This window comes from Myodes glareolus, chromosome 22 (genome assembly GCF_982192425.1).
Source record: "Myodes glareolus chromosome 22, mMyoGla1.1, whole genome shotgun sequence".
Lineage (NCBI taxonomy): Eukaryota > Metazoa > Chordata > Mammalia > Rodentia > Cricetidae > Myodes > Myodes glareolus.
The window spans coordinates 14,288,891-14,312,927 of NC_142047.1; the positions used below are offsets into that span (position 1 = coordinate 14,288,891).

General features: G+C 40.4%; 1 long non-coding RNA gene across 1 annotated transcript in view; it reads left to right on the plus strand.

Annotated features, from left to right (window-relative positions):
* Positions 1-1,557: 1,557 nt before the first annotated feature.
* Positions 1,558-24,037, plus strand: part of LOC125400575 (uncharacterized) — a 46,945-nt gene continuing 24,465 nt past the window's right edge. The window contains exon 1 of the long non-coding RNA XR_007232001.3: positions 1,558-1,970. This is a non-coding gene — a long non-coding RNA (uncharacterized LOC125400575). The remainder of the gene's footprint in view (positions 1,971-24,037) is intronic.

The window sequence follows — 24,037 nt, forward strand, 5'->3', positions numbered from 1 at the left end:
TCATGGCAATGCACACGGCCCTTCTCTACTTGGAAGGCTCCCTACTATTCAAGGACCTTGTCCAGTAGCTCAGCAGGGCACGGGAGTTCTCTCCCATCTGGCTCTGACCTTCCTGTGCAGCTTCTGCATTGGCCACTCTGGAGCTTCACTGTGTACTGCTTCCTTAGCCAGATGCACCTGCAGTCAGGGCAGGCCCAGACCTGAGCCCAGACACAGGGGGCTCAGTGGTGAGTCCTACCCTACTGCGTCCTTAGTGCCAGAGTCACGGCCTAATCTCCTGTGCAGAGAAATGGAATCAAATATTTGGGACTGGAGGTCAACTGAAGAGTGCTTAGCTGGAACTCAGTAAATCCTGGGTCTCATCTCCAGCTCTGCAGAAAACCAATTGTTGGAGCATCTTCACATAATCTCAGCATTCAGGGGTAGAAACAGGAGTCAGGCGCTCAAGGTCATCCTCATCTACATAGCGAATATGTGGCCAGTCTCAAATAAAATAAAATAATAAACAGAAGTTCAAGTCCAGCCTGGTCTATATGAGACCCAGTGTCCAGCATAAAAGAACCTTCCTCTTTTATTTAATCCAGTTATATAACAGAACATCACTAAAAATTAAATCGACGCAATGAGCAATTAAAAATGCCGGTCCATTGCATAATATGACACTTGCATATGTGTAAAATTTGTGAAGTATTTTCACCATCTAGTATACCTAACATTTGAGTGGATCCTGGAAACCTTATTTGCAGCTACCCAGACTAAAATATTTTTCTCTGGATTGCATCTGTTCCTCCTAAGGGCGATCCCCAACTACTACTATTCAACACCTACGCATAGAAACTGGGGGTGCAGCTGGGGGCAGCCTTGCACCTATGAGGCCATAGGTGTTAATTGCCCATCGCTGCAAACTAACAATCCATTGTTGAAATCCTGTTCTTCTGTGATTTATCACTCACCAAACTACCTCACGCACATAATCCTTTTCTCCTTCCCTCCACCTCTGCAAGCCCTATACTTGCAGGAGTGTTTTTTATCCACATAATTATCACACTGCCTGTAACTACTCATGTATGCAATATGTGGTGAGATCGTTTTGTACAGTTTCCCGTTGTTAATTACCTTTGCTCTCAGCTTGTGTTTGATCAGCACTGAGAACTACTTTTTATCCCTGCATAACTGCTCAGAGTTAAAAAATCTTTACAGTCTTCAGATCCTGCAGTGTAAAGACTTTGGCATCAGATATGGCCTTGCCATATCACTTTGATAAATCAGAACCACAGCATTTGAGAAATTTGAGAGGATCCAAGAAAGGTCCCTAACATTTTAACAAAGCTGGGAGAATGCTAGCAACATCCTAGTGTGACTGAATCCTAATAAACCGTGGTTTCCCTGCTTTCCTAGTACGTGAGCTGGGTCTGGCATAGAGAGCTTGATGGTGTGCAAGGTTTCCTCCCTGCCTCAATTGTAGAGCTTCATCCTTTGATTTTTTATTTACAGGCAGGCTAGAACAGGTTTTCACTTGCCAGAGAGGCTGTGCGCATGCCCGGCACTGATCGCCACAGGGCAGGGAGAAAGCTCCCGGTGCGCTTCTCCTCAAGGCGGCCAGGGGTCAGCAGCGGCAGTGAGAGACCTGGAAGTTCTTTACTTAGGCGCCTGGCAGTCAGGGCAGCAGAGGACCCTCGCGGAGCCTAACTTTAGAGAACGCTGACTGGATTGAACCAGGCCCTTCAGAGCGCGGACACAGATGCACTCGAGACTCTCCAACGGGGCTCCTGGGATAACTGCCATTCTTCAGAACTAACGGACTCCTTTCGGCCGCTGCGGCAGACCCCAGTCAGGGCACAGGCAGGTTGGAAGGCACTGGATACTGGCTGGGCGCTCTCGCTGCCTGTGTCTCAACAGCGGTGTGCAGCACTGGCACGATCCCGCATCCACCCCAAGGCTGTGGAGGAAGCAGCCTGAAGACTCCCAAGGTAGCTTAAGTGAGATCTTGGGACAACCGTTTGATTCTCTTTTTGCTTCTCTCTCTACTCCTTTGCGGTCTCCCACCCATCTATTGCCTCCAGTTCCTCTGGTCCCTCCAGGGGCTAATGCCTCTGCCTTCTGGGTCAGACAGAGTCAATCTCAGCCTCTCCAAGGAGACTTCCTGGTCTCTCATACATGATGTTATTCTTCTAGCCCATTGTAACTCCTTCCCTCATGGTGTTTTCCTGTGATGCTCCAAAGTGTCTTTGTTCTTCACAGCTTAGATACCCACAAAATATTTCAAGCAATATAGGAGCTGATTTGAAAAAACAAAAACAAAAACAAAAAAAACCCCATCTGATGTCAGTGATGTCAGGATAAATCTGGAGGAGCAGTTTATGCATTTTTTTATATTAAGGCATGGCCATGTTGTTTGGTCATTAAAATGAGTCCTTGTCTTGCTGCATGCCATGGTGTGGTCCTGGATCCTTTGAGGTTATGATTTTCCTGGGTCAAATGAACTGATTGTGTGGCTCATATGCCCTTGAAGTTAAGCTTGCCCCAGACTCGTTGGTAATCAGGGAGCTGCCTCGCTGCCAATAATGTCCCTTCATGGTCTTTCACTTACATTACTCATCAGACCACCTCCTCCTGAGTTAAAGTGTGTCCCCTCATCCTGGAGCTGTGTCTATGGCCTGTGTCCACTTGAGATTAGGTTACTGTTCTTGATCTGTGGCAGTCCAGAAAATACCTAGGCCTAGGGTGTTCCTGGGTGCACCCTACACATCCTTACACAATATCCAATTGTGACTCAGGGCACATGAAGACTGTAGTATGGTCTTGACTCCCCTGATCTGAGAATGTTGACCATGTAGGATGAAAGGTACATGTAACCCCCAATATATTATTGTGAAGATAATATATTGGATTTTTTATATCTATTGAGCTCTACATTTTTCCCTGCTCCCCTCCCTGCCTCTCCCCTCCCCCCTTTAGCCCTCGCCAAGGTCCCCATGCTCCCAATTTACTCAGGAGATCTTGCCTTTTTCTACTTTCAACTTCCCATGTTGATTAGATGTATGTAAGTCTCTCTTACTGTCCTCATTGTTGTCTAACTTCTCTGGGATTGTGGTTTGTAGGCTGGTTTTCTTTTCTTCTTATGTTTAAAATCCACCTATGAGTGAGTACATGTGATAATTGTCTTTCTGTGTTCAGGTTACCTCACTCAAATAATGTTTTCTAGCTCCATCCATTTTCCTGCAAAATTCAAGATGTCATTTTTTTTTCTACTGTGCAGTACTCAATTGTGTAAATGTACCACATTTTCTTATCCATTCTTCAGTTGAGGATTATTTAGGTTGTTTCCAAGTTCTGGCTGTGACAAACAATGCTGCTATGAACATAGTTGAGCACATGTCCTTGTGGCACGATTGAGCATCCTTTGGATATATACCCAAAAGTGATATTGCTGGATCTTGAGGAAGGTTGTTTCCTAATTTTCTGAGAAATCGCCACACTGACATCCAAGGGGTTTGTACCAGCTTGCATTCCCACCAGCAATTCAGAAGTGTTCCCTTTTCTCCACAATCTCTCCAGCATAAGTTGTCATCAGTGCTTTTGATCTTGGTCATTCTTACAGGTGTAAGATAGAATCTCAGAGTTGTTTTGATTTGCATTTCTCTGATGACTAAGGATGTTAAACATTTCCTTAAGTGTCTTTCAGCCATTTTAGTTTCCTCTGTTGAGAGTTCTCTCTTTAGGTCTGTACTCCATTTTTTTTATTGGATTATGTGATCTTTTGGCATACAATTTCTTGCTCTTTGTATATTTTGGAGATCAGACCTCTGTCTGATGTAGGGCTAGTGAAGATCTTTTCCCATTCTGTAGGGAATTTCCAATTCTGTCATTTTGTCTTGTTGACTGTGTTCTTTGCTTTACAGAAGCTTTCCAGTTTCAGGAGGTCCCATTTATTAATTGTTTCTCTCAGTGTCTGTGCTGCTGGGGTTTTATTTAGGAAGTGGTTCCCTGTGCCAATGCGTTCAAATGTACTTCCCACTTTCTCTTCTGTAAGGTTCAGTGTGGCTGGCTTTATGTTGAGGTCTTTGATCCATTTAGACTCGAGTTTTGTGCATGGTGATAGATATGGGTCTATTTTCATTCTTCTACATGTTGAAATCCAGTTATGCCAGCAGCACTTGTTAAATATCCTTTCTTCTAGTTTTAAATCATGGTGATCTGATAAGGTACATTGGGTTATTACATTATTTTTTTATTTGTTGAGGTTTGTTTTGTTTCCGAGCATGGGGTCAATCTTTGAAAAGGTTCCATGAGGTGCTGAGAAGAAGGTATATTCTTTTTGTTTGGATGGAATATTCTATAGATTTCTGTTAAGTTCATTTAGGTCGTAACATCTGTTATTTCTCTTGTTTGTTCATTTTTTGTCTGATTGACCTGTCCAGTGGTGAGAGGGGAGTGTTGAAGTCTCCCACTACTAGTGTGTGGGGTTTAATGTATGATTTAAGCTTTAAAAGTGTTCCTTTTACACATGAGGGTGCCCTTGTATTTGGGGCATAGATGATCAGTATTGAAATTTCCTTTTGCTGAATTTTTCCTGTGACTAATATGAAATGATCTTCTTTGTTTCTTTTGACTGATGTTAGCTTGAAGTCTATTTTGTTCAATGTTAGGATAACTAGACCCACTTATTTCTTAGGTCCATTTGTTTGGTGTATTTTTTCCCAACCCTTTACTCTTGAGACGATTTCTGTCTTTGAGGTTGAGATGTGTTTCTTGTATGAAGAAGGAAGATGGATTCTGTTTTCATATCCAATCTGTTAGCCTGTGCCTTTTTATAGGTGAATTGAGTCCATTTATATTAAGGAATATTAATGACCAGTGGTCGCTATCTTCTGTTAATTTAGTTTTCATTGTTGGTGATGTTAATTTGTGCAATTTTTTTCTTCTTCAGGATTTGCTGCTATGAGACCATCAGTTGTCTGTGTTTTTGCTGGTGTACCCATATTCCTTGAGTTGGAGCTTTCCTTCTAGTATTTTGTGTAGAACTGGGTTTGTGGCTAGGTATTGGTGAAATCTAGATTTGTCATGGAATATCTTGTTTTGTCCTTCTATGGTGATCGACAGTTTTATTAGGTATAGTAGTCTGGGCTGGCATCCGTGGTCTCTCAATGTCTGCATAATGCTTGACCAGGACCTTCTGGCTTTCACTGTCTCTACTGAGAAGTCAGGTATAATTCTGATAGGTCTATATTTATATGTCACTTGGCCTTTTTCCTTTGCAGCTGTTAATATTCTTTCTTTATTCTGTATGTTTAGTGTTTTGATTATTATGTGACAAGAGGACTTTTTTTTGGTCCAGTCTATTTGGTATTCTGTAAGCTTCTAGTATCTTCATAGGCATATCTTTCTTTAGTAGATTTTGATTAATATCTATGATTTTGTTAAATAAATTTTCTGTGCCTTTGAGTTGAACAACTTCTCCTTCTTCTATACCTATTATTCTAAGATTTGAACTTTTCATGGTGTCCCATATTTCCTGCATATTTTGGGTTAAGCTTTTCTTAGATTTAATGTTTTCTTTAACGTATGCATCTATTTCCTCTATTGTATCTTCAGCGCTTGAGAGTCTCTCTTCCATCTCTTGTATTCTGCTGTTCATGCTTGCGTTTGTAGTTCCTGATCTTTTTCTCATGATTTCTGTTTCTATAATTTCTTCGGGTTATGTTTTCTTTATTGTTTCTATTTCAGCTTTCAAGTCCTGGATAGTTTCTTTTGTATGTTTAATTTTTTTTCTTGGTTTTCTTTAACTGATTTGTTGATATCTTCCAATTTTCTGTTTACTTTTCCTCAGTTTCTTAAAGGGATTTTCTCATTTAATCTTTAAGAGTTTCAAACATTCTCTTTAAGTTATTTTTAGGTCATTTTCTTTTGGTTCATCCATATTTGGTTGTTCAGGCCTTGCTGTGGTAGGGTCTTTAGGTTTTACTGGTGTTGTGTTGCTCTTTGTGGCATGGTGTGTGATCTTTTCTACTCATCTAATAGGTGTAGTTGGGGTTGTCTGAGATTCTGTTGAATAATCTTCTAAGTGACAGTGAATATAAACCTCAGAGATGTATCCTCGTGGTACAGTCAGTGTCACAGTTCTAGTTACCCCAGTGGTTACTCCATGTTCCTGGAGATAGCTCAACACTCCTGTACTTTGCTCTGCTCCCTTGGAGTTTGCTGTCTCAGGCCTACTTTGGCCTAGGTTTCTGGCTTTGATCTGTTTCTGTAAATCCTGGTCTAGATCCCCTCATGCAGAAGTCCCTGGCTTTGAGTTTGACCTGTTCTGGTGGAGATCATTGACTCTGGATCTGTTTGCTAGCTCAGTCCTGATCTGCCAGTGTTCTGGGACTGGGTTGGCTCACAGGGCTGGATTTGCTCCTAATATATTGAATTTAATTCATTGGATCACCAAACTTTGTTGGTATAGTTGGTTCATCTTTGTTAGAGGATTTGGTGTTGGATGACTCATAATGGACTTCAACTTGCCTTGCACCTCTTGAAGTAAAAATGGCACATAATCACACAAGACAAGGGGGTGTGCCTCACATCTTCTTCAAGCCTAAGGCTGCCCAGGTTGTGGTTTTGTCACCTGTGGTCCAGACACCATGAAGGTTTGGTTCTGGATTCTGTGAATTGAAACTGTGACTTGGAGAGGATAAGTAGAGAGTGAGTCCCCAACACACTGGAAGGTTGGCCCCATCTTCTTGGTGGTCAAGAAGCAACCAAGCTGTACATAGTCCTCACCTAGAAGCCAGGTTAGGAAGCCTTGTGTATGATGTCATGGTTTATATTGAACAGAGTCTATCTTTGGAAAAAAATGATTAAAGATAAGTCCAGGTGAAATCGAACAATTATTTATATTTAGGTATGTCATTTTATTTGCTCATTAATGTGAATACTTGGCTCCGTTAGGATCATGATATGGATGGTTCTATCTCCTTTGTAGAGAGGGTTTTCATGGGAATTATGAAGAGAGATTGTGGTCCACAGACTTGAAATTAAGCTGATGGTTCATTCCAGTCATCTCAGAGCTTAGTGGAGGGGGGGGGGGCACAAAGATCCAGAGCTCAAGGTCTCTCCTTGGCTCCATGGGGAATTTGAGGCCAGCCTGGGTATCAGTAGACCTTGTCTCAAAATAATAAAAGGAAGAAACAATGGGGGAAAAATACAGGAAGAAACTCTGCTTGAATCCTCTACTCAACAGCAAAGACTCTGGAGCATCAGACCCTCTGTTCCTTTCTGGGAACTATGAGCGGCTCTACTTGGAGGATCAATGCGCTAGGGCCTGGGAGTCAGAAGAAAAGCTGGTTCTTTAATGGACTGAGTGTTTCTGTGCCCCTTCTGTCTTACATGTGGTTCCAAGCCCTGAATTCCAGATTAATGTTTTTAGTTTAGAGAGCCTGTAAAAGCCAGAAAGCATAAGGTGGATCCTTAGAGGAGATGAGGAGACCAGGCACGGAGGGAAGTGGGGAGGCAGAAGAAATGCACTGTGGAAGGGGTAAGGAAATCTTGCAAATGGAAAGGTTTAATTAGGGATAGGAGAAGTGTGGTGGTGGGGAAAGGGCTAACCAAAATTAAGCATAGAGGAAAAAGTTCTTTTGGAAAAATATTGCATTTTAAGTCATTTAAAACCATTTGAGGGGCTGGTTAAATAGTTTAGCATGTAAAGGTGCTTGATGCCAACCATATGATGTTGAGTTTGATGTTGGGAAACCACATGGTTGAAGGTAATAAAATGATCCAGAAAATGATGCTCTGACCTCCACACATTGACTGTGGCTTGCCACCAAGTCTAATGAATGGAGCTGCAACCTTGGAAGCTTAAGTAAAACAACTGAATGAAGGAGCCCTGCATGCATGGATAACGCTCCTCGCAGAAGACTAAGTTGACTAAACAAAGGTCCCAATGCTGTGAGATAGTTCCCTGTGAGCTGGGATGCAAGGGGGGCTCCAGTCACACATTACAGGCTGCTGCCAATGTCCTCATTGATGCATAAGAATTAGATTGTAGAACTATTCTGAACACACTGTACACTTGGCATATAGGACATTTAGAAGTCATGTTGTATCCACGCTGGCTAGCTTTTGCAGTACTAGAAGCTTCTATGCAAGCTAATGGATGAGGAAAGTTGGTAATGATTTTATCTATCTGTAGACCCTGCATGTTACAACATGCCTGGCAAGATATCCTCTGTGTGATAGTGTGTTGACTGTTATAGGAACGATGAACTTTGTGATTTGATTTTAGATCTACCAACACAGAAGGGAACTCTTGGCTGGTTCTGTAAACCTGGTTCAGAGTCCAGTGACTGAGGCCAGGGTGATGTAATATGGAAATTTCTCTGATTCTAGAGACTGAAAACTTTGCTGGACATCACATCCAGAGTTTATAACATACATTGAAGTCACTAAGATATAAGGCTGCTGCCCTACTGTGTACTCAAACTGATTGTTTAGCCTACTTTTAAGAGGCTAACAATGTAACAATTACCACTACTTTCCTTGGTCTTCCTACATATCCATCTTTTACAAACTGAACTAATACTTAACTGTAATCTTAAATTATGTTCTCTTCTGTGCCCCCTAATCCAGAACAAATGTGTATCATTTGTATAAAATAGCAAATATAAAGGTTGAAAACAGTCTTAAATGAATATCCACCAAAACAGTTGAACACAGCAGCGTTACTGGAGAAACATGGTGTTTGTAATGTTTTTTGTTGTCTTGGTGAGTTGGGGTCAGTTTCAGTCATTACCTTAATCCCTTGTAAGACTCCATGAATGATTTCTATAAAGTATCCCACTCCTATCTCCATTTGATTCTTATGGGGAAATTCAATAAAGGTGAGATCAACAAAAGGGGCAGGAATACACATTCACACACAGGGACAGATGTAGACAGACAGACAGACATAGGGACAGACACAGACTCCAGCACAAAAACAGACACAGAGACAGACTTCTTCAAAAAGGCATGGACTCAGATTCATTCAACAGACAGAAAAGGGAAGACAGGGAACACGTAGGAAATTCAAACCTGGAAATGACTCCCAGTGGAAGTGCTTTTATTTCTTTCCTTAATGCCACACTGACGCAGTACCGGTGACTCTCAGTTAATCACTGATGTGTTGAATGCACACAATATTTCCTCTGTTGTTGTCTTGTTAAAACTGCCTTCTACGTACTCATACAGACACCTATACATTCGAGCAACTGTGATCCCTTATGAGAGAGGTTTCTTTAGGCAGTGGGCTCTGGTGAGTGCACAGACTCACATATGGCCAAAGTTTAGAGAATGCATAACTGTGCAGTTGTCAGACCACAGCAGGATATATGAACCACAACACCCTCCAAGGCTCAGCGACTACTTTGGAAGAGAGAGGCAGAGGTTGTAGATAGGTTCTGTGAAGTGGTGTCCAGGACACAATGATCATCATACACAGGAAGGGCCTCAAAAGGCCCCACCCTCAGGGAGGGATTTTGCCCAGTTAAGATGTGCTGAGGTGTGTCATAAAAACGAAAAGAAAAGGAAATGCAGGTAAGCAGGCACACTTTAACTCCGTGGATGTTAAGGTCAATAGAGCAATTTAGGTGGTGTTTTTACTCATGTGAGAGCAGTTTGAGTATGAAAATTCAACATAGCTGGTTTGTGACTTGGAAAATCCACTAAAATTCATTGATGCTTGTTATTGAACTCCAGTTCCCAAAACTGCATTGGCAGACCCAGATAGCCAAAAATTGGCTCAACCTGGACTTTCAGAGGATTTCTGGAGGGTAGATAAAAGCCAACATTCCTTAAAAACTTGTGAAGCTAGTTCCTCTACCCAAAGGTGTCATTTCTTTTATCACTGACAGTAGGAAAACTGGCTGTGGTGTCTATTACCATGATAAGGTACAGACTAGACTCGCCTCTAGACTTCTTCAGTAACACAAGTACCTGCTATACATTTCAAAGCCCATGCTAGTGGTCAAGGTCTTCTGCCCTCCTCTCCTACCCTAAACTCCCTCTAGTTCAGAAGCGTCCCTCCCCCAGCTTCTCATTCTCCTTCTCAACCTATCTCTCTGTCTCCTCCTGTCTCTATGTTCCTCTGTGTGTGTGTGTGTCTTCTCCTCTCTCTCCCTCTGTCTCTCTGCTCTGTTTCTGCTTCTTTCATAGTCAGCAGCAGTTGGCTATGTTCAATCAACATCTCTTTCTGCTCTGGTGATTCAATGTGCCTCTATCTCTTCTATCTCTGATAGCTATAATAGAATCTTGCTCTTTAAACACATCACCAAAAGGTCATGTCATCAGTTTATACAATATATAGAAACAGTTTAAAATATTTTCTTAACACATTTTAATGAAAAACTATTATAAACTTATATACAGAATTCAATATATACTGTATCAATTTTCAGAGAAATATAACATTATAATTTCTGTATTTTGTAAAATATTCTTGACATATTGTCACTTGATGTTAGAAGCTCCTCATAGGTGCTTCAGCAGCAACCAAAAAGAAAAGCAAGAATTATCAGTAGTACCAAGAGCATCATTGGTGGCATCGTCAGGATGAGCAGTAACAGAGGCATCACCAGTAGAATCCTATGTAGTGTCATGTCACAATGAACATCATTGTCTTTGAGAAGTGCTGAGAATGTGGAGTCTTAGTTCATTGGTTTTATTTTCAGATGCTGCTTATTTGGGGGTGTTTGGTTCTAAAATGATGCTATCCACATAAGTCACAGTGTATGGACACAGAAAAATAGAAACTAATACCTAACAATTACATTTCTCTGCTTAGTCATTTAGAAGACACAATTTTCACATTAGGAGTGAAAATTATTCCCTCATTCCAGCACAGGAGATAACTGTGGACCTACCAACTTTATTTGATCAGGTTGGTTGGACTAAACTGATTTTGTTACTTTTATGTGGTGTATTTTCAATATGATTGGGAAGATGAGCATTTTTTTTTTAGTTTTAGGTAATGCCTAAAGAGTCCTATACACAGCACAAAATTTATCACACATATTACTGACAAAGAGAATTGGATTCCTAGTACAAAAATCTTCATCTGTTTTAAACCATTGTTATAATCTAATTTAACTTGTTAAGCTCGTGGTAATTTAAGCTGCACAGCACTTGCTAAATTATGCTGTATACCCATGCCATCATCAATGCTAAGAATATCAGAAGTCATATTGAAGATGTTAGCACGAGCAATGACATGGTTGCTGCCCAAAGTGGAAGAGACTTTGAGTGAGCATTCATTGTATAGCAGGTGTAGTCAGGTGGATTTGAAACAGGAACACATCACTAGCCTTCTGATGAGGGTCCAAAGCGTGACCTGAGACACAAACAAGAGCAGATTCCTGATCAGTAGTGAATCTGCCACACTTGTGTTCTCTTCTAAGCAAATTTCAAAAACAGGGTCAGCATTTTGCAAAGGGTCCATGGTGTCACCAGTGGTTACCAGGAGCAAGCTCAGGGTCAGCATATGGTCTCCCCACTGCATGCCCAGTGTAAGTACCTAAAGAACGTTTGTGATCCAGAGTGGTGTTGTGAATTGTAATTTTCTCAGATGTCTGAAAAGCATCACCTCTGTCACTTGTACATGAAGATGATATTGAGTCACTGTGGGCAGTAGGCTGGGGCATATGTTGCAGGATGAAATCCTTCCGCCTTCTTTTCTTCAAACTTTTAGGAAATTTGAGATGTTAGTTTTCATTTAAACTTCCACTGATTTTTATTTATTTTAGAACTTATCTGTTAATGTTAGGGTCTTGATTTATAGTCCCCAAATGTTTATTTGCTCTGGGAAATTTTATCAATCTAGCCACTAATATCCTGTAACTTCTGCTTCCTTTCTGTTTGAGTCAAAGCCCTGAGTTTGAGAATCTTAAAAGGGGACCTGCTCAGCTCTATGCCTTCTTTTCTACAGCTCTTTGCTACCTGACATTGTCATCCTCTCTATAATGGGAAGATGTGAAAAGAAAAGGATACAATGTGTCCTCTCCTGTCTTTATGATCGGGATTTTACATTCCAGCCAGATTAGTTGAATGTGACAATCAGGGGCTTTGGGAACAAAAAGAACCTCTCTTCTGCATCACACTGTTTTTCCATGGCTTTCACGATTGCCCCTTAGGTTCCTGGAATAACAGAACAGTGAGGGTGACTTTTGAAATGTGTGAATAAAGTGTTCCACTATCCACAGCAAAGGGGATTCTGGGAGATGCCTTCCAAATTCTTACTCCCTAGCCATAACTGTTCTTATACATGACTGACGGATATAATGGTCTGTTCCAGCATCTCTGTGGTGGCTTAAATGAGAACAGACTCATGGGTTTATATATTTGAATGCTTGGTCTCCAGGTAATGGAACTACTTGGGGAGGGTTAGGAGGTGTGGTTTTGTTGGAGGAGTTGTGTGTCTTGTTTCAGAAGACTGGTGCCGTTTCCGGTGAGCTCTCGGTTTCTTGTATGAGTTAAATGTAGCTCTCAGCTGGGGCGACAGCACCATGCCTGCCTGAACCACGGTGCTGATGAAATTATATGTGTCCCATTGGAACCATAGGCCCCACTCTGAACAAACCCTTCCTTCTAGAAGTTGCCTAGGGCATGGTATTTTATTACAGCAATAGAAAATAATATAACTGTCATCCAATCACAGTCTGAATGACATGGACAAAGCCTGAAGGCCTCATTTGATGTGCTGAAGGGGTGTTTTGTAGTGGATTATGCCAAAAGAGTTGAGACATCCCATAATGTTTGCTTAGATAGGATACATAGAACACCAACTGATTTAATGAGATACATTTAGGAAGAGTCAGTTTTGAAAATGCATTTGATGCTGTTTGTCAGGAGGGGTGCCTCATCAACTCTTATTCCAATAACAAATAATGACTTTAGGTCGTTGTCATTCTTGACATCTCAGGGAGACTCCTAACTTAGCAGTCTAGGTTTACCTTTCTGTACCAGATTTGAGGAGACTTTGTGCTACCTATGTGAAAAATTCAAACATTCCAAAGCTTACCCAACATCATCAAACAATGTAACACAGAGATGATTAAACAAAATAGCTTAAGAAGCATCGTTTGTCAAAGGAAAGCAGATGAGGAAGTAGCCATCCTACATGTATGTCCAAACTGCTCAAGTGCATCATGTGAAAATGTTCAGTTGATTGGTTTCCTTGAGAAAGACGAACTTGAACACATCAGAGCGTTTGATATCTGTGAGCCTTGGACACATTTTCACAAGCTGCATGTTTCACTCACTGCTTCATCATTCACTAAGTATGCTTAAGCCAGTTATAAAAAGGAAATGAAAGGGCCACATGGGACAAGTATAGTTTTCCAGAACACATGCCACATGGAAAACAGAGACACTGAAGATGAGCGAGAAGACCTTGAAGATATTTTCCTGGACTGTCAGTTACACAACAGGAGAACCAATGAATATACAGACACCATTTACTTATCAGAATACCCAATTTTGTATCATTCTAAAAATTATTATTATTTGTGTTTGCATTTCTATGCTTGTCTGTGCTATGCTAGTGTGTGTGTGTGTGTGTGTGTGTGTGTGTGTGTGTGTGTGCGCGCGCACGCATATGTACATGGGGGGCAGAGGATAACATTCGGGAGGTGGCTCTCTACTTCCACTGGGTGAGACAGGGTCTCTCACTGTTTCTGCTGCTCTGTGTGTTCCAGTCTGGCCGATTTATAGGTTTCAGGGCTGTTCTACTCTCAGCCTCCAATCTGGATTTAGGGGTGATGAGATTACGTCTGTAAGACACTTGCTGCCTTTTGTGTTCTCTGGGATAGGATTGCAAGATAAGTGCTCTGACCTGCTGGCCTGTGTGAGTGTGTGTAGGTGTGGGTGTCTATGTCTGTGTGTGCCCTAGCTTTTTAATGAAAAGATGTGTGTGTGCAGGAGAGCAGAGAGAGACAGAGATAGAGATAGAGATTAGTTTTTAGCAGTTCAGAAGGAAAATGGAGAAGACTCATTGCAATGTGAGCTTTTTCTTTCTCCTAAGTTAACCATCATCTTTGTGCCTTTGGGGCCTGTGTCATTTCTCGGCACGTCTGGCTGTAGCTCTTCATGAAGACATCTATTTAGTATTTAGTATTCTGTTAGCATGGGGAACTGACATTATCTAGCTCAGGTTGGTGATTTTACACTCATTACACTGCAATTACCAGATAATGGATTCTGGAAAACTCATGTGTTAATATAGTTTTATGTAAATCTAACATCATAAAAGTGATCTCTAGTTTTATTTCAGTTACATCTTTGAAGGATAGGAACCACTGCCTTTTGCTTTATTTGCCTCAAGAATTTGCTGATGTCTCATTTCTGTTACTGATATTGTGGTTTATATTCTAATCCTTTGCATATCCAAGATGTTGGTCCATTCATGCCAAGGGGAACACCCACGGTCACCACACTCATTACATTACCACTTATTTTCTGTGTCAGCATAAAAAATTCTACTTTAGTCTAAAAATTATATCTGTATTAATCATGTTAATTTATATGCTAATGAATTTTCCACTAAAATCTTGAAAGATGTGATTGATTTTAGAGAAATCCACAGAAACAGCTAACCCAAGGTAGTGGGAGTTCACTGACTCTTGACTGACAACTGAGAAACCTGTGTAGGACTAAAATAGGCCCTCTGAATGTGGGTGTCAGTTGTATGGCTTGGGCAGCTTTGTGGGGTCAATGGCAGTGGGATCAGGATTTATTTATCCTTAGTGTGTGAGCTGGCTTTTTGGAGCCCATTCCCTATGGAGGGATACTTTGCTCAGCCTAGATACATGAAGGATGGCCTTGGTCCGTAAGGGATATGACAGAATTTGTTGAGTCCCCATTGGAGATCTCATCCTCTCTGAGGAATGGATAGGGGTCAGAGGAGGAATAAGGGGGAGCAGGAGGAAGGGAGGGAGAAGGAACTGGGATTGGCATGTAAAATAAAAAAAAAAGATTGTCTTAAAAACTAAAAGAAAAAGTAAAATAAATAAAAACACAAAAGAAGGCTATTACTTTTATAGTTGCTGAGATAAAATATCTGAGAGACTATTTAAGGAAGAAGGGAGAAGGCTCATGGCTACAGAGAACTTCTGTTTGCCTTCCCTGCTCTAACTAACTGACATTCCCTGCAGCAGTTACAGTCGGGAAAGCAAACAGGGAGGCTTTGTATGTGGTCGTGGTCTATTGCTTCTCACATGCTGATAGACCAGGGAAGCAGACAACTCAGAACTGGTTCCAGAAGTTTCATGACCATTAAGACCCACCACAGACAACCTTCTGCTCACTAGACCATATTCTAAAGGTTTAAACCATCTCCTAAATGGTAACAAAATATTGAAAAAGTGATCTCCTTTTTCTCTCTGTCTCTCTCTTTCCCTTGTTTGGTGGTGGTGGTGGTGGTGGTGGTGGTGGTGGTGGTGGTGGTGGTGTGTGTGTGTGTGTGTGTATGTGTGTGTGTGTGTGTGTGTGTGTGTGTGTGTGTGTGCGGGAATGCCAGCGTGCATGCGTATATGTGTTATAATGCTAAAAAATTTCCATCAAAGTGTAAATCAGGGTCCAGTGTGATGACTAAATGGATAAAGGCACTCGCCAGCATCAGTGACAATTTGGATTTGATCCCTGAGACTGAAATGGTGAGAGGAGAGAACAGACTCCCATAAATTATCCTGTGACCTCCAGACTTCTGCTATGGTACACATGTTCAGTGCTTCTCTCCATCCATCAAATGAAGAGAGACCAGGGTGTCCTTGAACTGACAGAGACAGCCATCTTCTGCTTTATGAGTGCAGGGATTAAAGGTGTGCACCAACATGCCCAGCCTCCTATTGCTGTTTGTCCTGCCTCTGTGTTCTCTGGATTTTAATGTGTCAAACTGGCCTAGGTGCTAAAAAGTTAGCAAATATCCTGAGAATGACTTCTCCTTTCCAATGATGATGTACTCTAATTATTTGTGCATCAAACATATTCATTCCGGGGACAGGAAAGATGGCTCAGTAGTTTATAATACTTATTGCTCTTGCAGAGATCTGGACTTGATTCCAGCACCCACTCATTGGTTATTTAAGACCTTCTGAAAATACAGATATCAACACTATGATTCATAACATTAGCAAAATTACAGTTTTGAAGTAGCAGCGAAAATCGTTTTATGCTTAGGGTCACCACAACTTGAGGAAATGTTTTAAATGGTCACAGCATAAGGAAGATTGAGAACTACTGCCTTAGAAGGTGCCTAGCTAGCATGGGTATTCCCAGGAGTGAGGGTATGAAGGAGGCAAAGGATATGTTTGAGGCTGGCTTTCTCTTCTCTGACACTATTTGCAACTATGCAGACATAGAAACACAAAGCCATCACTCCCCTCACAAGCAAATATGTTACTTTTCAAATTAGTGGGAATTACCATCAAGCATGATTTTTTTCCAGAGTATTCAGGCATTGCCTCTCCCGGAGAACTTAGGTTCGTCACTTGTTTCCGAAGAACTGTTTGGTTCCTCTTCTTCACTGCGGAGATCTTGTTAGAATATAAAAATTGTTTCCGTATGTTCTGCAATGAAAAGACAGAGGATTGACTTTTCTGATTTTCTTGTTTGTTTGGAGATGAACAATTTCAAAACTACTTTATTACTTACCAGGCACAGGGTATTGAAACATGAAAAGTAGAAACTATTACTTTCTTCTAATGAGCTTATCTATTTACAAATTACTATGATATTATCAAGAAGTAAAAAATATTTTTGCTATCTAGATTGAGAAGACCATGAACTGAGAAATTTGGCCTTTCTCTGTGACTGAGACTAAACTGAACTTGCTATATTTTAAAATTTCTAAACCTTATATATGAGATGATTATTAATTTTAATATGCCCACCTCTCAGCAGTGTTTATCTTCTGTGGTTAGGAGGCAAAATGCATATTATTTTCCATTCGTTAATAAACTCTCACTTAATTAGTAATGTCCTCCATATCATAGTATCTGTGGAACTGCTTTATAGAAACAAATTTGTCCACTGAGTCACATTCAAAAGTCATTAATATTCAACTTCTGATTCACACAACCCTTACTCTAGGGCTCCAGGTTACAAACAGGATTCCTAACCTCCAGCAGCTCACGGTGATGAGGTCACTTTACTATGAATAGATTAATATCTAATTACAACCTTAAAATACTGTAAATGTGTGAACGTGACACAAAGAATCAGAGTGTATATTATTGTCAAATACAGAACAAATATACAGAAATCAAAGTGTTACTATATGATAATTAAATCTTAATGTCAACAACTGTTGGCTAATTGGGGAAAAATACTGTGTAACTGGAGGGAGAGTTTTCAATATCCTCCTAGTGGAATGAAATAGAAAACACACTGTAATCTCTTCACAATGAAAACTTGGTTGAACAGATTACAAATAGCTAAATTTTCTAGTGTAAACACAGAAGCAAAGAGACAAACAGAGGAGATGCTCTTCTATGTGATCCTTAAATAGGAATTTCCCAGGGTAGAGAAAACTTATCTGCAAATATGCTGAAGGAAAAGGCACCTGGGTGATGCCTGGACCACTGAAATAACTGGACCCTTTCAAAAGTATTCAGGTGTATTACCACAGTCATTTTTAAAATAAGTCTAATGTATATTTACTTCTGCAAGCCATCCTTGGTCAAGCATCAGGCCCCTTCTATGGTGTGAGAACTGCACTCAATCTCCCACTCCCTGTGTTTCCAGCTCATTCTCTTATTGGGCCATGCTATCTACAAGGACTTACTGCTCAATGGAATTTATAGAAAAAAAAAGGTTCATAGATACCAAACGCTTTTCTCTGACCAAATTTCCATATAAAATGGTGATAGACATTGATGGTGGGGATGCAAGCTGGTAGACCACTTTTGGATGTCAATGTGGTGATTTCTCAGAAAATTAGGAAATAATCTTCCTCAAGACCCAGTAATACCACTTTTGGGTATATATCCAAAGGATGCTCAATTGTGCCACAAGGACATGTGCTCAACTATGATCAGAGGAACATTGTTTGTCATAGCCAGAACCTGAAAACAACCTAAATGCCATTTGACCAAAGAATGGATAAGGAAAATGTGGTACATTTTCACAATGAAGAAGCAGAAAAAAATTAGTGACATCTTGAATTTTGCAGGAAAATGAATGGAGCTAGAAGCTAGAAAATATTTTGAGTGAGGTAACCCAGAAACAGAAAGACAGTTATCACATGTACTCACACATAGGTAGTTTTTAAACATAAAGCAAAGAAAGCCAGCCTACAAACCACAATTCCAGAGAACTTAGACAACAATGAGGATCCTAAGCAAGACTTACATAGATCTAATCTACATGGGAAGTAGAAAAAGACAAGATCTCCTGAGTAAACTGGGGGCATAGGGTCCTTGGGTGAAGGTTGAAGGGAGAGGGGAGAGTCAGGGAGGGGAGTAGAAAAGAATGTAGAGCTCAACAAAAATCAATAAGAGGAAAAAACTGTGATAGGTAGGCTACTGTTGCATTTTAACAAAATTCATAAGAAACAAGTTTCACAAAAGAGAATTCTATCTTAATAGCAAAGGTACTGCCCTTGTCCTCTGTTCTAGATGCAGGATCATCAGGGATTTCAGAAAGCCTTTAGAATAAAAACATGCAGTGATGGGTGAGCTTGGTCCTTAGAGAAATTTTATTGAAAGATGTGTTACCTGTATACTAAGTGACATTTTTGCATTTATGTAATTCAACATTGACCCCTATCTTAAGGTTTTTGTTGATTTTGTAGTTTCATTTATCTCAATCTGTGTAACATTCAGTGAAGACTCATTCATAGTTCTATTTAAAAATAAAAATTTAAAAAGCCAGTGGTTCAGTAGATAGCTCAGTCAATAAGAATATTTGCTGCCCACACAAAACCACCTGAGTTTAAATCCTCAGCATCCACATAAAAAACTGGGCATGGACATGTGCACATATAAAACCCCAGTACTGTGGGTGAAAGAGACAGGCTATCATTAGGGCTTGTTGACTACCAGACCAGCTCCAGGATCAGTCAGAGATCTTATGTCAAGGAAATAATTTAGAGAATGATACAAGACACCAATGGCCTCCTATTTCCATCATGTCTGCACAGAGAAATATGCGAAGCATAGAGAAATATGTAAAATATACACAGATACACACACGCATACACACACACACACACGCACGCACGCGCACACACACACACACACACACACACACATCCAAACACACAAGATGGGGGAATGGTGGTTTTTCCACTAACTGTGTTCTGATGGATACAGCAACTGATTGTTTTGTACTCCAAGCACTTAGTGATCCTATTTCCTTTCTTCCCCTAACCCTAAAATACCATGACCTGTTTTCTGTGAATAAACTTTTTAGTCATTTTATTTAGTCTCACACTCTCTCCCAAGAAGTGTCTTTGGGGAAACATAAAATATACTCTATGTCTAAGCATTAAGCTGCCAAAATCTCAGAAGTCTCCATATTTCAGTACCTTGAAGCTGCGTTTTGATAGTCTGTCCACAAGTTTATGATGAAACTCTTTGTACTCAAAGGCATTTCTGAGTCATTTTATAGGTAACTGGAGAGCAACATTGTCCACTTTGTTTTCTAACTTCCACCTACCTTGGAATTCACCACAGTTGTGGAACTCATTGAGGGGGCTATTAACCTACTGGACAGAATTATGTCTATAAGACCATTCTGAGATGATCCTCAGCAAAGCCTGGGAGAGTCTTGAGCCTTGCCATTTTGCTCACACTCTTCCCAGCAGACAACTCGCCCCAAACATACTAGTAAACAGGATTAAGGGCCTGAAAACTAATATTTTTACATATATGTGTATGGTATATTATGTGCAGTGTATTCGTATGTATGTGTGACTTCAGACACATACTTGCCAGTGAGTAGGTGTGATGACTGGGTTACAGAGCAGGGGGTTGACACTCACCTTCAGTCTTAGATTTATGACTGGGTCTCTCGCTCTTAAATGCAAGTCCCAGGCTAGCATTCCAGGAAAGCAATCCTGTCTCCACCTGCAATCTCACCATAAGGTCCCCAGGATTCTGGAAGCACACAAGACCATCAGGCCTCATGTGGACCCTGGGCATCCATCTCCTATTCTCCCATATGCACAGCCAGCACTTTATCCGCTGAATCATCTCCACAGGCATGGAGTGCTCCCAGCATTTCACACTGTATCGGAGGCATAATCAGTCATTTAAACTATGTGCTCCACAGATAACTATTCAGCTCTGATTAGCAAATAATCAAGAAGCTGAAATTGTCTTCCACTTAGAAAAATATGGGGCCAGCTTCTCTACACACACAGTGTATTTTTAAATCCAGACATTCTTACCCAAGTGAGATCTTGTCTTTAATTCCTCCATTACCCACAGAGTAGAAAGGCAAGATATGTTATAAGCCACTGTAGAAAATGAGCATTGAGCCGAGGCTGATACTTTGTTAACACATACTTTGAATCTGGATAGCCTTTAAAGTGAATACTGATTTATAGACAATAAATACAAGGAAAACTATTAATTTACACTTCTTTGTATGTTTAAAATACAGAGACAAATTTGTCAAAAGTTACTACTCATAATAAATTGGTGTACAAAACACCTATGACCTGGAGCACTATCAGACAGAGAAACTGGCATCTGAACCAGAATCAGTATCACAAGCTGAAGTGTTAACGTGGTAGCACAGTGTTGCTGCTGCTGGTTTTGTCCTGGACCAGTGGTGTTAGAATTGTAAGTGAGCACACTCATCTCGTATGGAAGCGAAAAGAGCCTCTCTAAGGATCGAGTTGAAATTATCGCATGGAAGATGAAAATTCCAGACACGAGGAAGCTAAGTCGATGACGACTGCCCTTTGCAGCAGAGCTAAATGTAAGAAACACAAGCCGACCAAGGACAAAGACCCCTGCAAAGATTTCCAGATGCCAGGGTGGCAAAGCTCCAGAGAGAGGTCACTGTGGGTGCTCTCCTTGACTGCTTCTGAGGAAGATGCAGAAGACTCAGTTCTAGCTCTGGTCCCTCGCTCATGTGTGCAAAGAAGTTCAGCATCAGCTGCCGTCACCTCACACGGTAAGAGCTGTTGCAAAGACCCCTGCAGTAGTTATGCACTCTGAACGAGATACCGGTGAGAACCATGGAAGAAATGTGGGGACCGGACAGCAATTCCAGGGGCGTAGTACCTCACAGAACCATTTGGGTTCCCACATATAAAGCAGCCAGTGAGTCAAGCTTTCATTTATGCTCACAGTCGGCCCTCTACAAAGGAATAAAACGAATTTTTGTCTGTTTCATTCACAGTATGGAAGCTGCAATGTAACCTCCTTATTGTCTATGGCTGAGGAAGAGTCATTGTCCCACCAACAAATGCTCCCACATGCTAAGTCAATGAGGCTTAACATGGGGAGACCTCCATCAACCCTCTTCACCAAAAGAAAATCCAGTGTGGAAATAATGTAAAGAACATAATACTGACTCTTTCACCTCGTCTCTTATGGGAAGAGGGTCTCTCAGATCCTCTACACTCCATGTACTCCTATTCACTTGATGCTGTGCTCTCCATAGACAAGGTAGGTGAGAAAGACACTGTGGTGACAGCTGCTGAAAGTCCCAACTCCGTAGTGTTCCGCCCACTCTTAGAATCTTATCCAGATTCAATGGAGCAGTCAGCGCTGTCCACTGCAGAATGATGCTCTTTTCTCAGCCTTCCTCCTACTGTGGAAAATTGTTCTGGAAAGTATGTCTATTCACATGTAAACCAAGTATTACCACATCCTACACTAACTAATAAGACCAAAGGAAAATGGTGCTGGCAGTATAGCCAATAGGGTGGGTGCTAGCCTAGAATGCTTATAATGGCAGTGATCAATCCCCAACAGTGCCTATAGGACTCAACATCAATTCATTTTTTGAAAAAGTTGAGCAAGTGTATTATTTCTTTGTCAAGATATATTCAGATTAAGTGGCAGATAATTAAAAATAAACATAAAACCATTTGTGAATTGTCTAATATGTCTAAATTGAGAAATTATACAAAGGAAGGAAACCCAAAAAAGCAGTTAGTTACATTTAGATCTCAAAAACCTTAATAAAAGTTTTAAATACTATATTTCTGTTTTGTTTACATGTTTACCTTTTTTGACAGTTATAATATAATAGATAGAATAAATGCATTTATTATAAATATAAAAGAAAATCTATTTTCTAAGAAGCAGACTTGGTGTTACATGACTATAGAGGACACATAATATGGACTAGTTAGAGGTCTTTTTATTTAGACAAAGATACTTTGTTTATCGAGCCTCACATTAAATAAACAAACATGTTTCAGATGATACAGTATGAGAATGAAAATTTCTCAGAAAACCATTTCTTAAATAAATTTGAAGTCGAAGAACTTTAGGAGGCAAATGAATACAGAATGGAATTATATTTATATTTAATTTGCTTTGTTCCTTTTTTGAAAGAACCAAGCTGTTACTGAAATTAGGGAAGTAGCAGCAAAGTATTCAGGATCACTCTTACCTCCACTGATCTGGAAGGAATCCTTCAGTATGGATTTCAGCTCTCCTGGTGGTCGTACTTCACTGTGGCATATTTTAAAAAGTAGTATTTTAATATTCATATAAAACCTTTACCAAATGCTTTTTATTATTTGTTGTTTGATTTCCTACATACATTAGAGATTTACAGTCAACTATTAACTTGTTCTTCAATCAGTTGATTAGGTTTGGTGACACTTTCCTTAAAACTTTTTCTCATGTGAAAGAAAGGAAAGAATTTAGTTCACAAAAATTAGTCCATCCAAAGCATAGAAAGACACGCGCGCGCACACACACACACATTTAGGAAGACACTAGTTCCTCCCCAGCACATTTTTTAACTGTAGTAACTGATGGTAACTCTTGAACTCAATGTAATTAGTACCCAGATTCCACATGTCATTCTCTGCTCCTGGATCAACAAAGAACCTCTCTATGTCATGTTACTTTGTGAGTTCTCACTGAATGTGATGTTATCTCCCACGAGATTTGTTTGTGAACCATAGAATAGATTCCAGCTTCTGCTAGCACTCTTACAAGCTATCGTGGCCTGGGATATGCTCAAGCTGTCCCTTAGTAGTCCATTCATGAGTGAATCTTGAAACCACAATGGGCCTGTTTCTATGCCAAATGAGCATTGCTATTAACAAAATAAAAGCATGAACAAGAAACAATAAAACTCAGTGGATAATTTCAGGTTTTTATCTTGAGACTGTTTAAAAATCCAAGTAGAAAGTAACGTGGTTTTTTTCAAGGTGTGTCCTTGAACAGTTGTAGCTACTGCAAATTATGAATCTGCACTTTAAACATTGGCTGTGATTTTTGAATCTTTCAATTTGAAGCTAATAAGCAATTTACTAATTTGTACTGAATGCTTTATTGATACATGGCCCCACAAAAGATAACACAATTGTCCTCTATTATGGAAGTAATCAATCAAGAAGAGCACAGAACTATCTTGACATACAACCTTTGATTTTCTGCCAAATCAATGACTGAGATAGCAAATCATTGACGGGAAGGTGCCTTCAACTCTATGTTCATGTTCAACTGATGGGGAAGGCAAAGCTCCTCTTTTACAGACACAAAGAATAGTCATGCTATGGTTTGCCCTCTATGTTCAGATAATCTACTGAGATTCAGAGACTTCATTGCTGTAGAAAACAGCTCACATGAATGGAGTGATGATGGATGGAGCACTCTGGTAGGAGGAAGGCATGGGGTCTTCCACCATCTATGAAAGGATGCTACACTGGACAAAAGATCCTCTGCATGTAGAGATGGTGTCAAAGGAGGAAAGTAATTTGTTGGCTTCTTATAACACTGTGTGATAACTCAGATTGATCCCAAATTCTGTCAGCTCTCAGAAAGGTAAATGGAATGAAGTTCTAGTTCACTAGCTGATTTCAGAAAGGTTTTGAAAAGGC